Source organism: Eleutherodactylus coqui, chromosome 9 (genome assembly GCF_035609145.1).
Source record: "Eleutherodactylus coqui strain aEleCoq1 chromosome 9, aEleCoq1.hap1, whole genome shotgun sequence".
Lineage (NCBI taxonomy): Eukaryota > Metazoa > Chordata > Amphibia > Anura > Eleutherodactylidae > Eleutherodactylus > Eleutherodactylus coqui.
This window is the reverse complement of record NC_089845.1, coordinates 72,748,309-72,769,780: the sequence shown is the minus strand read 5'-3', so window position 1 is coordinate 72,769,780 and position 21,472 is coordinate 72,748,309. Positions and strand designations below refer to the sequence as shown.

Here is a 21,472-nt window from a genome sequence, read left to right as displayed (position 1 = left end):
CATTACAAACTCCTATTAACTTTCTCGTGATTTTATTGCGCAAGAAAACAGGCTGGAGCAACTGAGCAATGCGCGATTTTCACAAGAAAAAGCATCGCTGATGCAGCAAAATAACGGACACGAGGCCTCGGGACTTCACGGTACAAGATGCAGAATTGTTTCCTGCTAAAAAGTGTGTCTAAGGGCAGCTTCCCACGAGCGTGTGTGCAAAACCGCAAGTGATAGTGAGACGTATTTTTGCTGTGAACGTGGCACTTTTGCGTGTGTTTTCGTGCTGACGGGGACATTTCACACACCCGTCCCACGATTTAAATGCGATGTAGTCTAATCAGTTCCAGGTATCTTGTTTTTCTCACAATACAATGCGCAGTTACGTGGTCTCGGGTAGACTTCTACGGGCCTTTGGTGCACAAATTTGCATTAGCATAGAGTATCCTGTGGCGTTTTTCGCACGCGTGGAATGCACGCACAAAAACGAAGCTGAGAATGAATCTATTGAAATCATTGGGTTCTATTCTGTGTATTACACGCGCAAATTTTGAGTACGCAAATAGGTATGTGAGAAGCCGCCCTTATAGTCAACAGAATACAGTAAGGAACTTTCTTCTAAACTCCCCGTATCAAAGGTCTATTAACTCCTTCCTGGCAGACAGTATTGTTCCCTATCGGCACCTTCCATGAGCCATAACTTTTTAGGATTCATTCAGACGGCCATATCGCGGCCCATGAATACGCAGTTTGCTCGCGGACAGTTTGATTCCCGATGTATTTCAGCCTGCGGTTTGTACTTGTTTATTTTAACGCGATGCAACATGCTACATATCTACTCGCATAACTAAATGCAAGAAATCCCATTGATTTTTTTGCAAAAATATACAAATATGCAGGTTTTCTGCGTCTTTATGTAATCCCATTGATTTTAATGGGTTATCTCACCAAAATAGAACATGCTGTTTTTTTCTGTAGCTTGCCCTTGTTTACCAGGACGATGTGAAAAATACACAGCTGGGAATGACCCGCTGAAAACAATGGGTTCTATTCCCTGCCTAATACGCTACGGATTTATTTTCGTGTGAATGAGCCCCTACACAGACTGATGGTCCAGGTATAAGAAAATAAATAAGTCATCACATGTCCTACCAGAACCGCCCATGGATGGCATCCAAGTGCGCTCTGTTTTTCGCTGATCTTTGCTAAGTAATGCTAGAAAAAAAAATTGGGCCTTTTTCTTTCTTTTTATTCATTTTTTAGTCTCACAAGAGAGCTTTAACCCTTTCCAATCCAATTTGTATCCTAGTTTTCCTAGGGGGCTTACTCTTTTTCTGCCGTTATACAATGGTGCTATCTGCTGGCTAAAGCCAGAACTGCATAAGGTGACACTTTGGATAGGCTCCAACCGCAGAGAGGCTGGCAATATACAGCAAGAGAACCCCGATGGATATCTTCCAACATCAGAGCTGTACAGCCTTAAAGGGGTGGTCTCGCGAAACCAAGTGGGGTTATACACTTCCGTATGGCCATATTAATGCACTTTGTAATGTACATCGTGCATTAAATATGAGCCATACAGAAGTTATTCCACTTACCTGCTCCGTTGCTAGCGTCCTCGTCTCCATGGTTCCGTCTAAATTCGCCGGCAGCTTGCTTTTTTAGACGCGCTTGCGCAGTCCGGTCTTCTCCATTCAGCACGAGCCGCTTCAGTGTGCTCCCCGCTACAGCTCTTCTGCGCATGCGCAGACGAGCTGTCACTGCTCGGGAGCGCGCTGCAGCGACCATTCTGTACCTTCCTCTGTTAGAGGAAGGTGCAGAAACTGGAGCTGCCCAGCGGAGAAGCCCAGCCCAGCCGCCCCGAGAAGCCTCCCAGGTAAGTGATTTGTGGGGGGGGGGCTGCCGCTGCGCCGGGGGGGGCTGTCGCTGCGCCGGAGGGGACTGCCGCTGCGCCGGGGGGGACTGCCGCTGCGCCGGGGGGGACTGCCGCTGCGCCGGGGGGGACTGCCGCTGCGCCGGGGGGGACTGCCGCTGCGCCGGGGGGGACTGCCGCTGCGCCGGGGGGGGGGGGGGCTGCCGCTGCGCCGGGGGGGGGGGGGGGGGGGGGGCTGCCGCTGCGATGGGGGAACTAGCGCTAGGCCGGGGGGGCTGTCGCTGCGATGGGGGGGCTGTCGCTAGGCCGGGGGGGGGGGGCTGCCGCTGCGATGGGGGGGCTGTCGCTGCGATGGGGGGGCTGTCGCTAGGCCGGGGGGGGGCTGTCGCTGCGATGGGGGGGCTGTCGCTAGGCCGGGGGGGGCTGCCGCTAGGCCGGGGGGGGCTGCCGCTAGGCCGGGGGAACTAGCGCTGGGCTCCGGAACCTAGCGCTGGGCTCCGGAACCTAGCGCTGGGCTCCGGGGCCTTCACCTGGGCTGAGGGTCTAGCGCTGGGGAGCCGGGGGCTAGCGCCTTACCTGCTGCCTGGCGGTGGGCGTCTGGTCGGCGGCTGCGGGGCGTCTGGTCGGCGGCTGCGATGCGTCCGGTTGCCATGGAGACACAGCTGGCGGCGTCTCGGGAGCGCGCACGTCGGGCTGCAGCGAGCGACGGGGAAAGAGCCGGCGGCCATCTTGAGGAAACTTTTATAAGTTGCTGAAACGCTGGAACGGTAAGTACGAACCAGCTAGAAATGTCATTTACAGGGGGGCTTAGTAATGTGTACTTAATGGGGGGGACTGGGCAAAAAAAAAATTTAACTGCTTCCTCGAGACATCTCCTTTAAATCATAATGTCTTCAGACGTCACAGTGGATTGGAATGGGTTAATAAGCAATCGCTTCAGTCAGTTGTATAGTACATCGCAATACTTCTGTACTGCAGTGTATTATACCTGTCAGTGTTCGTCTATCAGGAGGCTGGAATCGGCACACGTCATGGGGCGGAGCTACGCGATGACGCGTACAAGGGGGCGGAGCCAAAACGCCGATGCTGCCGAGCGGAGCCGAAGGGAGAAGACGGATCTGCGCAAGCGCGTCTAAAAAAGCAAGAAGACACCGAAATTAGACGGAACCATGGCGACGGGGACGCTAGCAACGGAGCAGGTAAGTGAATAACTTCTGTATGGCTCATATTTAATGCACGATGTATATTACAAAGTGCATTAATATGGCCATACAGAAGTGTATAACCCCACTTGATTTCGCGAGACAACCCCTTTAATTGCAAGTCACATACTTAAAGGGAACCAATCCGGTCACTTTAGGCTGCCTGCACACGGGCGGAAATCCCGCGGCGGGATTTCCGCCACTGAAAGTCTGCATAGGAGTGCATTACAATACGCACTCCTATGCAGACGGCTGCGGTTTGGCTGCGAGAAATCTCGCGCGGCAAACAAACCGCGGCATGTCCTATTTTTGTGCGGGGCTCGCAGAGCCTCGCACAGAAACGTCACTCACCCGGCCGCCAGCTCCGGTCTGCGCATGTTCCGGCTGCCTGGCAGCCGGGACATGAATGAGCCGGGGCCACCGGGCGTGGGCGAGTATGCGCTTGTCTCTGCAGGCGCTCGGGTCCCGCGGCAAGAATTCTCGCCGCCGGATCCGACCCGCTCGTCTGCAGGCGGCCTTAGGCCTCATGTCCACGGGGAAAATCGGGCCCGCTACGGATTCTACATGTAGAATCTGCAGCGGGTCCCTCCTGCCCCGCGGACATGAGCGCTGAAAATACAAATAAATGACAATAAACTTACCTCCGATCCGCTCCGTTTCTTCTCTTCGCGGCGGCGTCATCTTCTCTCGTCGCGGCCGGATCTTCATTCTTCGGCTCGGCGGATGTGCACGATGACGTCGGTGACGTGCCCCGCGCATGCGCCGGGCCGAAGCAAAATGATCCGGCCGCGGCTGAGAGAGGATGGCGCGGCGCCGAAGAGAAAAACCGGAGCGGGTAAGTAAAATGTGATTTTTGTGTCCCGCGGATCCGGACGGCTTCCATAGGCTTCAATAGAAGCCCGCGGGAGCCGTCCCCGCGGGAGACCCGCATGAAAATGGAGCATGGTCCAGATTTTTTCATGCTCCATTTTTAAAAAAATCACTTTTATTGACGATCCGCGGGTATTTATCTACCCGCGGGTGGTCAATGCATCCCTATGGGGTGCGGATCCGCGCGCGGGAGAAGAGTTAAAATCTGCTGCGGATTTTAATTCTTCTTTTCCCCGTGGACATGAGCCCTTAGGGCTCATTCACATGGGTGTATACATCTTCAGCGTGTGAAATACTATATTAGATGCATACGTCAGACCGCAAATACCCCCATGTGAATGAGCCCTTATACCGATTAGCATTTCTGTAAGCACTCCTTCACATGAACGTATTGAAACAGCGTATTACACGTGTTATACGCTGTACCAGTCTGCCATAGGGTAAATGCATGCGGGCTGAAATTCTGCGGCGGGATTTCCGCAGAATTTCCGCCCCATACCCGCTGCCATAGAATTGCAATAGATAATGCAATCCTATGCAGACAGCCGTGATTTGACAGCGTGAAAACTCGCGTGATAAACAAATTTCAGCATGTCCTATTTCTGTGCGAGCCTCGCAGAGGCCCGCATAGTAACGTCACTGGTGACACGCCTCCGCTCTGCCCATGCATGACTGTGTGCCAGCCGGCACACTGCAGTGCAGAGAGAGAAGATGCCAACCGGGTGAGCATAAGGCGAATGCTGGGGCATGGGTCGCATCTGACTCAGCCGTCTGCATGAGGCCATTGGCTTCCATATTGCCACTCACACATATTGTGCGCAATAAAGATCACAGCACGTTCTATTTTGGCGCGTATTAAGGTGCGCATATACACCAAGATAGCGCATGGCGATCAGCGGCATGCAGCAAGTACGTAACGTCATCGTGTACTTGCTGTGTGCAGCACGACTGTGTCATGTGGGTGGCATGCAGCGTAATACGCTTGTGTGAAGCCGACCTAAAACTTACCTTTTTAATAGTGTGTTGCTGGGCAGATTTGAGTTCAATGCAGCTTATTAACATGCATGTCCCCTCCCTCCAGACACTGAATGACAGGACTGCCCATATTACTGTACATATGGGGAAATCTGTCAATTAGCGACAGAGGGTGTGGCATTAATGTAAATGCCCTGCGCTGGTCTTGGCGCAGCATGGTCAAGAAGCTTTTACAAAACCGCATAGACCAGCGTGACCCAGCCAGACTACTTTTGGCCTCTGGCAAGCTAGCAGAGCCCTATGGATGTAACTCAGAAGCATTTCATGGTGCACATGCCAAGCAGACATCACAATAGTGAGCATAGCCCAATATGGCAGCACAGAGAGCGCCCACGGCTGTCTAGTACAGAGCCACAGCGACTCTCTGTGCCTGATGGTCCTCTTACACGTGCGGATTATCAGGCGTGAGCGTTCCTGCAAACACTCATCTGGAAATCAGATTGTGTAAAGGCACCGGTCAGCCAGCGGCCCAGGAGACGCTCGTTCTTCAGGCGGTGGCTTGTTAACGTGAGCATAAACCGCTCATCTGCGCGTGTAAACGAGGGACGTGCAGCCGATCAATGACAACTGCATGGGGCGAATGACTGCGTTACCGGTCAGCCGTCCCCGTAGAGCGGATAGTTTGCTCGTGTACACCGTGTACCCAGCGCCAACTGATGGGCCTGCCTCTTGTGCAGAAGGATGTATGGCTGGGATCAGGCAGATCTGCAGTCAGTAGGTGCAGTCACACGGGGAGGGGGGGACCCAACTTTTCTAGAGACATGTATCTTCCCATAAGATTGGAATTTAACAAGATAGAGAGCCCACCGCCTGGCGGTCCTCCTCCGTGCCCGGCATTACCCCCCTAACAGAGCGGCTGCCCGGGACGTACAATGTATCACACATTTGCACAATAGCGAAAGGTTTCCAATGTAAGGGCTCAATCAGAGTGTAAATACGCAGCGAACGGCGCCCATTGATTTCAACGGCTTTATTCACATGTGCACATTTTTTTCACGCAACTTTTGGCCTCGTAAAAAAACCAAAAAACCGTCCTATCGTGGTGCGTGCAGAAATACGCAGAAACCGACATATATGCTTCATATTTACGCACAAAACCAACAGGATTTCGTCCTTTTTTTCACTGTTACCCGCGTTTTCCGGTTTATTTCAGCCCATGAATGCGCTGCATGTTCACAGACCAAAACACGCCATAGCCCGCGTGAGCCAACTCTATAGGAGATATAAATCTCTGGCACGGCGGTGGGAAGCGTGTCACCATGTAGCTTTGGTGCAGACGCAGCTGGGTGTGTGATGCAAGGGAAGGGCAACCACCAGAGCCAGCAGGCGGCCATGAGACACTCCTAGCAGGAGAGGAGAATGTGCATCATGTTACTGCAGCCATCACATCTGTAGGAGGTCCCCATGCATGGCCATAGCAGCAATGTAACTGCCCTCCTACACCCTTCACTGACCCCTGGCCAGACATGTGCTGCCCCCTGGCGGCTATGACTGAGGCCCCCCTCCCCCGGACCACTACCTGCACCTGATCCGGCTCCTGCACTTTCATCCAGCGGTTACAAATGACAAGGAAGTCTCAGGGTTACAGACTCTTGCACCGCGTTGTATCCAAGACCCGCCCACTCAAGGCACTGGGCCGTGCGCATGCGCGATCAGCACCCGAGCATCACGGGAACTGTAGTTTTTTCCCTGCTGAAAGTAATACAGCTATGCACTTGTGTATAAGATATCGCGCGGATGTAAAACCATTGCCGGCAGAATATATCCTTAGTGGATATTTTGATGAGGTATTTAAATAGGTCAATAATTATGTCGTTGAGAGAAAGGGAATATAGTCCATTCGCCGGCTCTGAACGTAATAGTTCTGCTTCTAGCAGCAGCGATACAACAAGAACCTGCAAGCTTTCCTCTACATTTTTTTTCAGAACTTCTATTATTGTTACATTCATCCAGCAAAATTAGTTCGTGAATCTCTGGTTGAGAATATCAGGTTGTGATGCGGCCTCCCGCCGCTTGTGGCGCTGTGACGGACAGTGCGGCGTTCCCGTCCTGCAGGCATATTAACACATTCTGCCGCAGTTCTACAGCGCGGCCGATTCAGCCAATCAGCTGGCTGGAATCGGCACCACGTGACACAGCGGCGTGCCCGCGCATTGCCGTGCACGATGAGCTGTGCCCGCGCGTCACGTGGGCTGTGACGTCACCGTGCCTTGCATTTGCCCGCGGATTTTGAACAGTATTGATCTACGGAGGAAGCAAGCTGATGGTTGGAGCCTTTTCCCCAATTTACAAGATGGGAGAGTAAGATTTGTGCGCTACGTGTGGTGAGTACCCACCTGAGATTTGTGCGCTGTGCGCTACGTGTGGAGACGCGGTTACCTGAGATTTGTGCGCTGTGCGCTACGTGTGGAGACGCGGTTACCTGAGATTTGTGCGCCGTGCGCTACGCTGTGCGCTACGTGTGGAGACGCGGTTACCTGAGATTTGTGCGCTGTGCGTGTGGAGACGCGGTCACCTGAGATTTGTGCGCTACGTGTGGAGACGCGGTTACCTGAGATTTGTGCGCCGTGCGCTACGCTGTGCGCTACGTGTGGAGACGCGGTTACCTGAGATTAATGCGCCGTGCGCTACGCTGTGCGCTTCGTGTGGAGACGCGGTTACCTGAGATTAATGCGCTGTGCGCTACGCTGTGCGCTACGTGTGGAGACGCGGTCACCTGAGATTTGTGCGCTGTGTGCTGCGCTGTGCGCTACGTGTGGAGACGCGGTTACCTGAGATTTGTGCGCTGTGCGCTACGCTGTGCGCTACGTGTGGAGACGCGGTTACCTGAGATTTGTGCGCTATGTGTGGAGACGCGGTTACCTGAGATTTGTGCGCCGTGCGCTACGCTGTGCGCTACGTGTGGAGACGCGGTTACCTGAGATTAATGCGCCGTGCGCTACGTGTGGAGACGCGGTCACCTGAGATTTGTGCGCTGTGCGCTACGTGTGGAGACGCGGTCACCTGAGATTTGTGCGCCGTGCGCTACGCTGTGCGCTATGTGTGGAGACGCGGTCACCTGAGATTTGTGCGCCGTGCGCTACGCTGTGCGCTACGTGTGGAGACGCGGTTACCTGAGATTTGTGCGCCGCGCGCTACGTGTGGAGACGCGGTTACCTGAGATTTGTGCGCTGTGCGCTACGCTGTGCGCTATGTGTGGAGACGCGGTCACCTGAGATTTGTGCGCCGTGCGCTACGCTGTGCGCTACGTGTGGAGACGCGGTTACCTGAGATTTGTGCGCCGCGCGCTACGTGTGGAGACGCGGTTACCTGAGATTTGTGCGCTGTGCGCTACGCTGTGCGCTATGTGTGGAGACGCGGTCACCTGAGATTTGTGCGCCGTGCGCTACGCTGTGCGCTATGTGTGGAGACGCGGTTACCTGAGATTTGTGCGCCGTGCGCTACGTGTGGAGACGCGGTTACCTGAGATTTGTGCGCTATGTGTGGAGATGCGGTTACCTGAGATTTGTGCGCCGTGCGCTACGCTGTGCGCTATGTGTGGAGACGCGGTCACCTGAGATTTGTGCGCCGTGCGCTACGCTGTGTGCTATGTGTGGAGACGCGGTTACCTGAGATTTGTGCGCCGTGCGCTATGTGTGGAGACACGGTTACCTGAGATTTGTGCGCCGTGCGCTACGCTGTGCGCTATGTGTGGAGACGCGGTTACCTGAGATTTGTGCGCCGTGCGCTACGCTGTGCGCTATTTGTGGAGACGCGGTTACCTGAGATTTGTGCGCTGTGCGCTACGCTGTGCGCTACGTGTGGAGACGCGGTTACCTGAGATTTGTGCGCTGTGCGCTACGTGTGGAGACGCGGTCACCTGAGATTTGTGCGCTGTGCGCTACGTGTGGAGACGCGGTCACCTGAGATTTGTGCGCCGTGCGCTACGTGTGGAGACGCGGTCACCTGAGATTTGTGCGCTGTGCGCTACGTGTGGTGAGCACGTCACCTGAGATTTGTGCGCTGTGCGCTACGTGTGGAGACAACACCCAAGATTTGTGCGCTACGTGTGGTGAGTACGTCACCTGAGATTTGCGCGACGCCACCTGGCGCAACCTGTCTTTTTTTGCAGATTTGTGCGCCTTATTGCAAAATTACGTGTGGAGAGGATCCTGACGTTTGGACGCGTTTCGAGAAGAATTTCGCTTTGCTAGGACACCACCTGACATCACTCAGCGAGGTAAGCTGTTGCATCTGCCCAAATTTTCATCGCGTGCATCTGCTCATATGCGCATATTTGGCGCATATTTGCAGGTTTTCGCTTGCATCTGCTGATATGCGCATATTTGCAGGTTTTCGCTTGCATGTGGTGATATGCTCTCCGTTTTCCACAGGACGACTCGTGTGGAGAGGAACCTGACATTTGGCTGCGTTTTGTACAACGTACGGAACCGGAGATGGGCGTTTTAGGTGCTGATCTCACATTTGCCCCCCGCCTTTTGGAGAGGACGACTCTTCTGGAGAGGAATTTCGCTTCGCTAGGACACCACCTGACGTCACTCGGCGAGGTAAGCTGCTGCATCTGCCACATTTTTCATTGCTTGCATCTGCTCATATGTACATGCATGCCTGTATGCGTACATGCATGCATGCCTGTATGCGTACATGCATGTATGCGTGCGTGCATGCATGCCTGTATGCGTACACGCATGCCTGTATGCGTACACGCATTCATGCCTGTATGCGTGCATGCATGCCTGTATGCGTACACACATTCATGCCTGTATGCGTGCGTGCGTGCCTGTATGCGTGCGTGCGTGCCTGTATGCGTGCGTGCGTGCCTGTATGCGTGCGTGCGTGCCTGTATGCGTGCGTGCGTGCCTGTATGCGTGCGTGCGTGCCTGTATGCGTGCGTGCGTGCCTGTATGCGTGCGTGCGTGCCTGTATGCGTACGTGCATGCCTGTATGCGTACGTGCATGCCTGTGTGCGTGCGTGCATGCCTGTGTGCGTACGTGCATGCATGCCTGTATGCGTGCGTGCATGCATGCCTGTATGCGTGCGTGCATGCATGCCTGTATGCGTGCGTGCATGCATGCCTGTATGCGTGCGTGCATGCCTGTATGCGTGCGTGCATGCCTGTATGCGTACGTGCATGCCTGTATGCGTACGTGCATGCCTGTGTGCGTACGTGCATGCCTGTGTGCGTGCGTGCATGCCTGTGTGCGTACGTGCATGCATGCCTGTATGCGTGCATGCATGCCTGTATGCGTGCGTGCATGCATGCCTGTATGCGTGCGTGCATGCATGCCTGTATGCGTGCGTGCATGCATGCCTGTATGCGTGCGTGCATGCATGCCTGTATGCGTGCGTGCATGCATGCCTGTATGCGTGCGTGCATGCATGCCTGTATGCGTGCGTGCCTGTGTGCATGCCTGTATGCGTATATGCGTGCATGCCTGTATGCGTGCCTGTATGCGTACATGTGTGCATGCCTGTATGCGTACGTGCGTGCTTGTATGCGTACGTGCGTGCCTGTGTGCGTGCGTGCGTGCCTGTGTGCGTGCGTGCGTGCCTGTGTGCGTGCGTGCGTGCGTGCCTGTGTGCGTGCGTGCGTGCCTGTGTGCATGCATGCGTGCGTGCGTGTATGTATACGTGCGTGCGTGGATACGTGCGTGCGTGGATACGTGCGTGCATGCGTGTATACGTGCATGCCTGTGTGTGTATACATGCGTGCGTGCATGCCTGTATGTATGTATGTCTAATTCTTCTGTCCAGGTTGGGGGAGTAGTGGTCATTGTAAGTGGGTTGAGCGGATCTAGGAATCAGTAATAATGGTGGGATGTGACTGTTAACCTGCTGATTTCTCATTTCCTGCAGATCTGATGTCCTTGAGAACGGGAAGGCTGGCGGACAGTGAAGAGACCCTCGACGTTCAGCAATCTTGAAACCCTTCTTTTTATGAACTGTTTTTTCCCAGTGACTCCCTTTTTTTTTTAATACGTTTAAAAAAAAAAAAAAAGAATTATGACGGAGGATCCTGAAAAACTGCGCAATATTTTACTGCAATCCAGTAAACAGAAAAGACCCATAAACACAGCCGCCTTTGGTCTATATCACGGAATGAACCTTGTTGTAACATCCACACTAGCAATAAATTATAAAATCTGAATTGGGTGGAGTCTGTCGTGTTTTGACTATACGTTGCAGTTGGCGGTGTGCCCTGTCCTGCTCCTGATGCAGTTGGCGGTGTGCCCTGTCCTGCTCCTGATGCAGTTGGCGGTGTGCCCTGTCCTGCTCCTGATGCAGTTGGCGGTGTGCCCTGTCCTGCTCCTGATGCAATTGGAGGTGTGCCCTGTCCTGTTCCTGATGCAGTTGGCGGTGTCTGTTATGTGGCATGTGTATGACTCCTGTTCTGTGGTGTGGCTCCTCGGATCTGCTAGGGCCCAGTTCTTAAGATCGCTGGGCCGCCCTCTTACTCGGCTGATGTCCCCGCTTAGGTAGGGCCACTGTCATCCCCCCTGTAGCACAGGCTTGGTTGCCTGGATACTGTGTGACTCTCCTGTGTTCCCGGTGTGCGTGTATACTACTAGACTACCACTCCTTTAGTCACGATCGTGTGGGCCCTCTGCTTTATCTGCTCACACGATTGTAACAGTCTGTTCAGAAAGCCACTGACTACTCCTTTCTTTTTGGGCCCAGTGGTGCATACAGACATAACATTAGGGCCACACTGTGTATACTTGTGAACACGAGACAAAACAGGGGTATCCATTTCGGAGGTTCAATCCTCCTTTTGATGTGCAATATAGAAAAAAAAAGGTCTTGAAAAGGACATGTTTTCTAAAAATTAAATATTATTTGGTCTCCTAAATTGCATTCATTCCTAAAAATAAATGTGGGGCCAAAATACTCCTGACCCTCTCAGAGAATACATTAAGGCCTCATGTCCACGGGGAAAATCTGGCCCGCTCCGGATTCTCCATGTAGAATCCGTAACGGGTCCCTCCTGCCCCGCGGACATGAGCGCTGAAAATAACAATAAATCAGAATAAACTCACCTCCCATCCGCTCCGTTTCTTCTCTTCGCCGCGGCACCATCTTCTCTCAGTCGCGGCCGGATCATTTTGCTTTGGCCCGGCGCATGTGCGGGGCACGTCACCGACGTCATCATGCACATCCGCTGAGCTGAAGAAAGAAGATCCGGCCGCGACGAGAGAAGATGACGCCGCAGCGAAGGAAGTATCCGGAGCGTGTGAGAGGTAAGTTAATTCTGATTTATTGTTATTTTCAGCGCTCATGTCCGCGGGGCAGGAGGGACCCGCTGCAGATTCTACATGGAGAATCCGTAGCGGGCCTGATTTTCCCCGTAGACATGAGGCCTAAGTGTTCCTCTAAATTCTGAAAAGAAATGTTAAATTTGTACGTCTCCTAAATGGAAAAAATAAATTTACAAAGGTTTTAAACCGTGCATCCAGAATAAAGTGAACAGATGGAAATCTATATGTTCGCAGAGATTTGTACAGAATGTTTGCACTTATTTTATATATGACATTTGACAATGTGAAAAAATGAAAATTCAAAATTGTGCAAAGTAGCAATTTTAATAAATATACACAACTTTTAACAGTCCTTTTTTACTACCTAACAGAAGTACAACAAGGGGAAGAAAAAAATGTCAGTCACTTGGATATGCAAAACCTTTACGGACTTATGATATGTCAAGTGACACATGTAAAGTTCCAAATTTTCGGTCTGTCACTAAGGCGCAAACAGGCTTGTTCTCTAAGGGGATAAATAGCTTAGTGTATAAACTGTGAACCGACTAACGAGGGACAGTGAGCAGCATCACATGCAACCTGACAATCTTCATCGTACTGCTCCATCAGATCCTGATGATGTATTTCCATAGCAGGTGATGGGCCATTTCCAGCTTTTAAGCGTCCTCCGGAGCCAACATCTGGGAACTTCTGGCTCTCTGGTGATTCAACTCTGGTTGCGAGCAGCGGAAACGGTTACCACAGTGCAAGATTCTGACCAAAACGTATCAGCTGACCTATAACGAGGAAGAAAAAAAAAATTAACCCTGCCTGCAATTGGCTTAATTCCGTGGGTTTTCATAGTTCTTGCACTGTCCCTGCTTTTCTTCACTCCTACTTTAATAGATAAAGACATCGTATTTGGACAATTGGCATGTTTCTCCGAAGGTTTGTTCAGTTAGTGCAGATTAGGTGCAGTATTGGGATGGAACCTGTACGTTTGCTAAAATAAGTAATTAAATACTCAAATCTGATGTAATGTCTTTTTCGGCCAATAAGACGAATTTAACACAGCAAGTGTGTGTGTGTGAGAGAGAGGGGGTGGCTGAGTAAGTGGGTGAGCATACATGCATGTATACATACATACATGCATGTACGCATAAGGCATGTACGCATACAAGCACGCACGTACGCATAAGGCATGTACGCATACAAGCACGCACGTACGCATACAGGCACGCATACACGCACACAGGCACGCATACAGGCACGCACGCATGTACGCATACAGGCACGCATACAGGCACGCACGCATATACGCATACAGGCACGCATAGAGGCATGTACGCATACAGGCACGCATACAGGCATGCACGCATATACGCATACAGGCATGCACACATGTACGCATACAGGCATGCACGCATATACGCATACAGACATGCACGCATGTACGCATACACGCATGTACACATACAGGCATGCACGCATACAGGCATGCACGCATATACGCATGCACGCATATACGCATACAGGCACGCATACAGGCATGCACGCATGTACGCATACAGGCACGCATAGAGGCATGCACGCATGTACGCATACAGGCACGCATACAGGCATGCACGCATATACGCATACAGGCACGCATACAGGCATGCACGCATATACGCATACAGGCATGCATACAGGCATGCACACATGTACGCATACAGGCATGCACACATATACGCATACAGGCATGCACGCATACACGCATGTACGCATACAGGCATGCAGGCATATACGCATACAGGCACGCATACAGGCATGCACGCATGTACGCATACAGGCACGCACGCATGTACGCATACAGGCATGCACGCATATACGCATACAGGCACGCACGCATATACGCATACAGGCACGCACGCATATACGCATACAGGCACGCATACAGGCATGCACACATGTACGCATACAGGCATGCACGCATGTACGCATACAGGCATGCACGCATGTACGCATACAGGCATGCACGCATGTACGCATACAGGCATGCACGCATGTACGCATACAGGCATGTACGCATACAGGCATGCACGCATGTACGCATACAGGCATGCACGCATGTACGCATACAGGCAGGCACGCATGTACGCATACAGGCAGGCACGCATGTACGCATACAGGCAGGCACGCATGTACGCATACAGGCAGGCACGCATGTACGCATACAGGCAGGCACGCATGTACGCATACACGTATGTACGCATACAGGCATACACGCATGTACGCATACAGGCAGGCATGCATGTACATATGAGCAGATGCAAGCAATGAAAAATTTGGCAGATGCAGCAGCTTACCTCGCCGAGTTATGTCAGGTGGTGTCCTAGCAAAGCGAAATTCCTCTCCAGAAGAGTCGTCCTCTCCAAAAGGCGGGGGGCAAATGTGAGATCAGCACCTAAAACGCTAATCTCCGGTTCCGTACGTTGTACAAAACGCAGCCAAATGTCAGGTTCCTCTCCACACGAGTCGTCCTGTGGAAAACGGAGAGCATATCACCACATGCAAGCGAAAACCTGCAAATATGCGCATATCAGCAGATGCAAGCGAAAACCTGCAAATATGCGCCAAATATGCGCATATGAGCAGATGCACGCGATGAAAATTTGGGCAGATGCAGCAGCTTACCTCGCTGAGTGATGTCAGGTGGTGTCCTAGCAAAGCGAAATTCTTCTCGAAACGCGTCCAAACGTCAGGATCCTCTCCACACGTAATTTTGCAATAAGGCGCACAAATCTGCAAAAAAAGACAGGTTGCGCCAGGTGGCGTCGCGCAAATCTCAGGTGACGTACTCACCACACGTAGCGCACAAATCTTGGGTGTTGTCTCCACACGTAGCGCACAGCGCACAAATCTCAGGTGACCGCGTCTCCACACGTAGCGCACGGCGCACAAATCTCAGGTGACCGCGTCTCCACACGTAGCGCACAGCGCACAAATCTCAGGTGACCGCGTCTCCACACGTAGCGCACAGCGCACAAATCTCAGGTAACCGCGTCTCCACACGTAGCGCACAGCGTAGCGCACAGCGCACAAATCTCAGGTAACCGCGTCTCCACAAATAGCGCACAGCGTAGCGCACGGCGCACAAATCTCAGGTAACCGCGTCTCCACACATAGCGCACAGCGTAGCGCACGGCGCACAAATCTCAGGTAACCGTGTCTCCACACATAGCGCACGGCGCACAAATCTCAGGTAACCGCGTCTCCACACATGGCACACAGCGTAGCGCACGGCGCACAAATCTCAGGTGACCGCGTCTCCACACATAGCGCACAGCGTAGCGCACGGCGCACAAATCTCAGGTGACCGCGTCTCCACACGTAGCGCACAGCGCACAAATCTCAGGTGACCGCGTCTCCACACGTAGCGCACGGCGCATTAATCTCAGGTAACCGCGTCTCCACACGTAGCGCACAGCGTAGCGCACGGCGCACAAATCTCAGGTAACCGCGTCTCCACACATAGCGCACAAATCTCAGGTAACCGCGTCTCCACACGTAGCGCACAAATCTCAGGTAACCGCGTCTCCACACGTAGCGCACAGCGTAGCGCACAGCGCACAAATCTCAGGTAACCGCGTCTCCACACGTAGCGCACAGCGCAGCACACGGCGCACAAATCTCAGGTGACCGCGTCTCCACACGTAGCGCACAGCGTAGCGCACAGCGCATTAATCTCAGGTAACCGCGTCTCCACACGAAGCGCACAGCGTAGCGCACGGCGCATTAATCTCAGGTAACCGCGTCTCCACACGTAGCGCACAGCGTAGCGCACGGCGCACAAATCTCAGGTAACCGCGTCTCCACACGTAGCGCACAAATCTCAGGTGACCGCGTCTCCACACGCACAGCGCACAAATCTCAGGTAACCGCGTCTCCACACGTAGCGCACAGCGTAGCGCACGGCGCACAAATCTCAGGTAACCGCGTCTCCACACGTAGCGCACAGCGCACAAATCTCAGGTAACCGCGTCTCCACACGTAGCGCACAGCGTAGCGCACAGCGCACAAATCTCAGGTGGGTACTCACCACACGTAGCGCACAAATCTTACTCTCCCATCTTGTAAATTGGGGAAAAGGCTCCAACCATCAGCTTGCTTCCTCCGTAGATCAATACTGTTCAAAATCCGCGGGCAAATGCAAGGCACGGTGACGTCACAGCCCACGTGACGCGCGGGCACAGCTCATCGTGCACGGCAATGCGCGGGCACGCCGCTGTGTCACGTGGTGCCGATTCCAGCCAGCTGATTGGCTGAATCGGCCGCGCTGTAGAACTGCGGCAGAATGTGTTAATATGCGTCCTGCAGCCCTCTCTCTATCCCGGATGCACAGCACTGTACACAATAGTGCAGTTCCGGTTGCCGCTCTATCAGTGTGGATGCGGCTGTAGTGTCCGTGCAGGTAAGTGAAGGGCTGTATACCTAGTGCTGCTCGTTCAGTGACTGCTCTCAGTAACGCGGGGGCTCGGAGGAAGGGGAGAGGTGATATCCGGGAGGCTGTAGGCACGGCTCACACAGTGCTGGTAAATCAGGGCAAGCTGCAGAGTTCTGGGAAGGAATGCCCCGTCCAGTCTGCAGGCAGCACCTTATGGGGGCTATATGTGTATCTCGGGGGGCTGGCCGCTTCCTAAAGGGGTTGTATCAGGTTTACTATTTGTAAAACCGTGTTTATCATGCCCTAAAATAACATACAGCCATTTACCCGACTCCGTGCATCTCCAGCGCTGCTGCTTGGCGGTGGAGCGCTGAGCTCTGTCATTGGCTGCAGCCTTCGGCTTCACAGGGGCGTATTTGCACGTGCAATACCCGGAGCATAGAGCCCATTGACTTCAATGGATTAGTTCCCATTTCCATATTTTGCGTGCACGTTTCGATCGCGCCAAAAGTTAGTACACGCTCTCGTTTTGCGTATTTGCGCACCAAAGGTCCCCATAGAAATCATTGGGGAATGTAATTTGCATGGAGAAGCGTGAAACATGGCGCGATTCCACTGGTACAAGAACACATCTGGAACTAATTAACCATTTCAGTCGGTGCGTTGGCTGCGTGCTACTGCATATGTCCTGCGGGCAGAAAAAGTACAGTAAAATATGTCGACATGCACGCAAAACCGCTTTCAGAGCACAAAAGTCCAGTGCTAAGGCGCTAACAATTGCGCTTACGCTCATGCGAAATCGCCGATGCCTTTTGAAGGGGTTTTCATTGAGAGCTGTGCCTGCAATTACAAGCACCATCCACTACACAGGGATCAGAGCTGCAGCTTCTGCTCCGACGCCGGTGTATCCCAATGCTGACAACGGATGTTGCCTGGAAACCCCCTTTAATTGTTGACTACTTCTTGTACAAACAAGTTTCTTATGGTGACATGTTTTTGTACTTTTTTTTTTCTGATAGGAAGTATTAAATCAGGGACGTTGTAAACCGTGTAATGAAGCAATAGGATCGCGGATAGAAAACTGTGATTGAGGACAAGTCGGAATACATTGGATACAATCTGCCACAACTCTAAAATGTACGTCCTGCCTGGTTATTCTTACCTTATTACTGTTGGGCCATGTTCAGAGGGGGGTTTACTATATATATTCAGCCCAGGTTCTGAGGTGCTGGCCACTCCTGTTGTCATGTGACGTCTAGCTCTTTTACTAGAGACAGACTTCACAGGACAACACAGGAAGTGGTGGAGTCTGAGGACTCTTGCTGCTCATAGATGTCTAGGGAGACAGAATCAGATATCCACACGCTGCTGCAGCTAACTGGTAAGTGATTGATAGCTACTGGAATCTCATTCACACTGCTGTACACTGCCCTCCATGCTGATGAGGAGCTGTTTTCTGCATATGCAGTGTAGAGAGCAGTCAACTGCTAATCTCAGGGCACCCCAACAGATCATGTTTTCAGGATATCCTATAGTAAGAACACCTGTGGTAATGTCAGGCACCGACCAAAAATAAGACCCTGTCTTATATTAATTTTTGCCCCAAAAGAGTTGCTATGTCTTATTTTCAGGGAATGGCTTATCATAATTGCCTAGCAGGCTCAGTTTGGGTTCCTCCCACTGCTCTGCGGAGGAACCCACTGCTCTGCGGAGCTCAGATGCACTTCTTGCAGTCCTCGGCCGCCTACAGAAAATCACTTCCTGGTTAAGGGACTCATAGATCCCACCTCCAGGAAGCGATGGCTCTGATAGGCTGAGCAGCGTTTGAGAACCAATCAATACAGATTTTGATGAACTTATGCGATAGCTGTGATTGTTTTATCGAACACTGCATTGATTAGCTTAGAAGCGGGCGAAGAACCAATCACAGCCATCATGTTGTGAAGGTGAGTTTTATGAATTGGCTGAGCCGTGGCATTGATTAGCCAATTCATAAATTCCGTCTCCACAGCATGCGCTCCGGAGAACAGTGAAGGGACGTGGACTGAGCCTGCTAGGTAATGTATTCCATTATTTTCTTTGCAGCCATGGCTTATTTTCAAGGTAGGGATTATAGTTCAAGCCTCCCCAGAAAATCAGGGTAGAACTTCTTTTCTGGGTAGGTCTTATTTTTGGAGACACGGGGTAATTACATCATCTTTGCAATACTGATGAAATCCTGGAAACATGACCTCTTGGGCTGCTTTCATGAATGGAGTTGGGAAACGCTATAAAGACAACATAACATCAGTGTCTATCCACCAGTGCAGAGAGAACTCAGAATTATAGATGCAGCCTACAAGGGGGACAACTAGTGAGAAATGCCAGATACAAGTCATATAATAGATATATTATACCTCATGTAGATACACATGGCCGCCTATTCTGAAAATTCACCTGCAAGTGCAGATATTGCTTTACAGACTAGAGAATGTTTGTTTTTTGCGTAACTTTTTAGGTAACGCTTCAGAATGAGCTGCTGTGTGTTTACATAAGGAAAAACGAAAAAGGTTTGGTACCACGTTAGCCAGTAGAGCAAAATGTGATTGTTCTCAGTAAGAAGAAAACATGTAATCTTGTAGATATGATACCTTTTAATGGCCAACAAACATACATGATGTTATAGTGAGCTTTTGAACCAACGCAGGGTTCTTCCTCGGGTTTAAATGAAATAGATCAGAAGTACAAATGTTTTGAGGGAATTGAGAAGGGTCATCAAAAGCCTGTCTGTGGGGTCCTTGTGTACTTTATACCGGAGAGCCCCAGGGTTGGTGTATTCTACATACCTCCTAAACTACACACAGCTGGCCACCCTGGGAGGCCGATTATCTCAGGTGTGGGAATAGAATGTGTCTCAAACCACTCATGAGAAATACAACCAGTAGGACACCACAGACCTACTGAACAAACTGTCAACCGTAGGTTCCCACCCAGATGGAAAATTCTGGCCACCATGAATGCGGAATCCTTATACTCCAACATCCCACACGAAGATGGCCTGACCGCCTGCCAGGCACACCTTGATGCTAGTGGGGTTGCCTCTGAATCCGTGTTACAAGTCACAAGATTCATCCTCGCACACAATTATTTCTCCTTTGGAAAAGAGAGATTTCTGCAACTCACCGGAACTGCCATGGGCAGAAAAATGGCACCGCAATATGCCAACCTTTTCATGGCAAAACTGGAGTGACTTTCTGTCCTCCTCCAGCAAACCATTAGCCTACTTCTGCTAGATTGATGACATCATAATCATCTGGATCAACACCGAACAAGAACTAATAAAATTCCATGAGAGATTCAATGCATTCCACCCCACCATAAGCCAGACATTAAGCTACTCGAATACAGAAATCAACTTTTTTAACACCACCATAAAAATCTCAAACTCAAAACAGACATCCCTATACCGAAAACCGATTGATCGGCCCACATGCCTCAGGTGGGACATTTACTATCCTAAGCACATCAAAAAGTCCATCATCTACAGCCAGGCCATCAGATACAACCAAATCTTCTCCAACCCAACAGACAGGAACATTTATACCATTTTAAAAAGCCATTTTTAAATCAGGGCTACCATCCCACCTCAATTAATGACCGAATCACCAGAGCCACCAGGATACCCAGAAATCAACTACTCCAATACACTGATAAGGAAGAAAACAGACACGTACCTCTAGTAGTGACCGACAATTCACAGCTAAAGGTACTAAGGAAAACTGCAAAGAAACTCCATCATACCCTACACAAGGATGACTGTCTGAAATCCTATTCCTGAACCCCCTGCTTCTGTGTTACGGGCAACCCCCAAATTTGAGGAACTTTATGATCAGGAGTTCATTGCTCTCTGACACACAAAAAGGAACTTATCCCTGTAATGTAAGGAGCTGTAAGACCTGCTCACATATACTGACCGCAGACAGGATACGGATCCCCAACACACAGCAGAACTATAAGAACCCCAGGACATTCACATGTTCCACGTCTGATGTTGTCTACCTGATCCGGTACAGTAAATGTTCTGCTGAGGGGCCTTCATGTTGGAGAAACGGGGCAAAAACTGAAAGCGAGAATAAGGTCTCATCGCCACTGAATTAAAGAGGGGAAGACAAAATTGCCTGTGGCGGAGCATTTTTCTAGTTACGGACACAACATAGAACATATGAAAGTTAGTATATTAAAAGGCAATTTCAAATCCCAGCGTCACAGAAGAATTTGGGAATACAAATTTATAACAACCTTTGACACTCCAAGTTAGAGACTATAAAACCATCATATCCCTTATCTGTGAACTAAGGAAGTATTTACTCCTCTACTCCTCCTGTTCTGGTATTGTTTTAAGTGCAAATTAATCACACCATGTCTGTGTATGTAATATATTATAATTATTCTACCCCTCTTCTGATCTATTCCATTTAAGCCTGTGGAAGAACCCTGTGTAGGTTTGAAAGCTCACTATATCATCATGTATGTTTTTTAGTAGAGATGAGCGAGCATGCGCGGTAAAGGCAGATACTCGAGCGAGCATTGCTCTTCTCAAGTATCTGCATACTCGTCCGAGCAAATGCAGGGGGGCGGCGGGGGGGAGAGTGAGAGAGCTATCTGCCTTTACCGAGCGTGCTCGCTCATCCCTATTAGCCATTAATAGGTATCATATCTAGATCACTTGGTTTCTCTTACTGAGAACAATCACATTGTACATAGGGAATAACACCATATCTGGCCATTATCACTTCTATCCTGCTAGATGATGTTCCTCCTTTACAGGCTATATATCCAACTTTCACTTTTCTCTGAGCAGGT

The 21,472-nt window shown here is 51.2% G+C and overlaps 2 protein-coding genes and 2 long non-coding RNA genes across 7 annotated transcripts in view; 2 read left to right on the top strand and 2 right to left on the bottom strand.

Moving 5' to 3' along the window:
* Nucleotides 1-6,605, bottom strand: part of FAM210A (family with sequence similarity 210 member A) — a 36,591-nt gene extending 29,986 nt beyond the window's left edge. The window contains exon 1 of one of the 2 annotated variants that reach the window (XM_066579508.1): nt 6,488-6,605. The gene's annotated coding sequence lies outside the window, so the exon portion shown is untranslated. The remainder of the gene's footprint in view (nt 1-6,487) is intronic. The other variant, XM_066579509.1, reaches the window with a different exon arrangement.
* A 422-nt stretch (nt 6,606-7,027) lies between these two features.
* On the top strand, nt 7,028-11,117 carry LOC136579159 (uncharacterized). 2 transcript variants are annotated; one of them, XR_010786714.1, is made up of 4 exons: nt 7,028-7,292; nt 9,080-9,187; nt 9,342-9,515; nt 10,826-11,117. It is a non-coding gene; the product is annotated as an uncharacterized lncRNA (long non-coding RNA). The 2 variants fall into 2 exon arrangements; XR_010786713.1 differs by lacking the exon at nt 7,028-7,292 and having other exon boundaries at nt 8,906-9,187.
* Nucleotides 11,118-12,530: 1,413 nt separating this feature from the next.
* On the bottom strand, nt 12,531-16,548 carry LOC136579160 (uncharacterized). Of its 2 annotated transcripts, XR_010786716.1 has the most exons (4): nt 16,286-16,548; nt 14,881-14,988; nt 14,553-14,726; nt 12,531-13,001 (listed from the first exon to the last, which is right to left on the bottom strand). It is a non-coding gene; the product is annotated as an uncharacterized lncRNA (long non-coding RNA). The 2 variants fall into 2 exon arrangements; XR_010786715.1 differs by lacking the exon at nt 16,286-16,548 and having other exon boundaries at nt 14,881-15,141.
* Nucleotides 16,549-16,568: 20 nt separating this feature from the next.
* RNMT (RNA guanine-7 methyltransferase) overlaps nt 16,569-21,472 on the top strand; it is a 36,172-nt gene continuing 31,268 nt past the window's right edge. The window contains exons 1-2 of the mRNA XM_066579507.1: nt 16,569-16,657; nt 17,650-17,767. The gene's annotated coding sequence lies outside the window, so the exon portion shown is untranslated. The remainder of the gene's footprint in view (nt 16,658-17,649; nt 17,768-21,472) is intronic.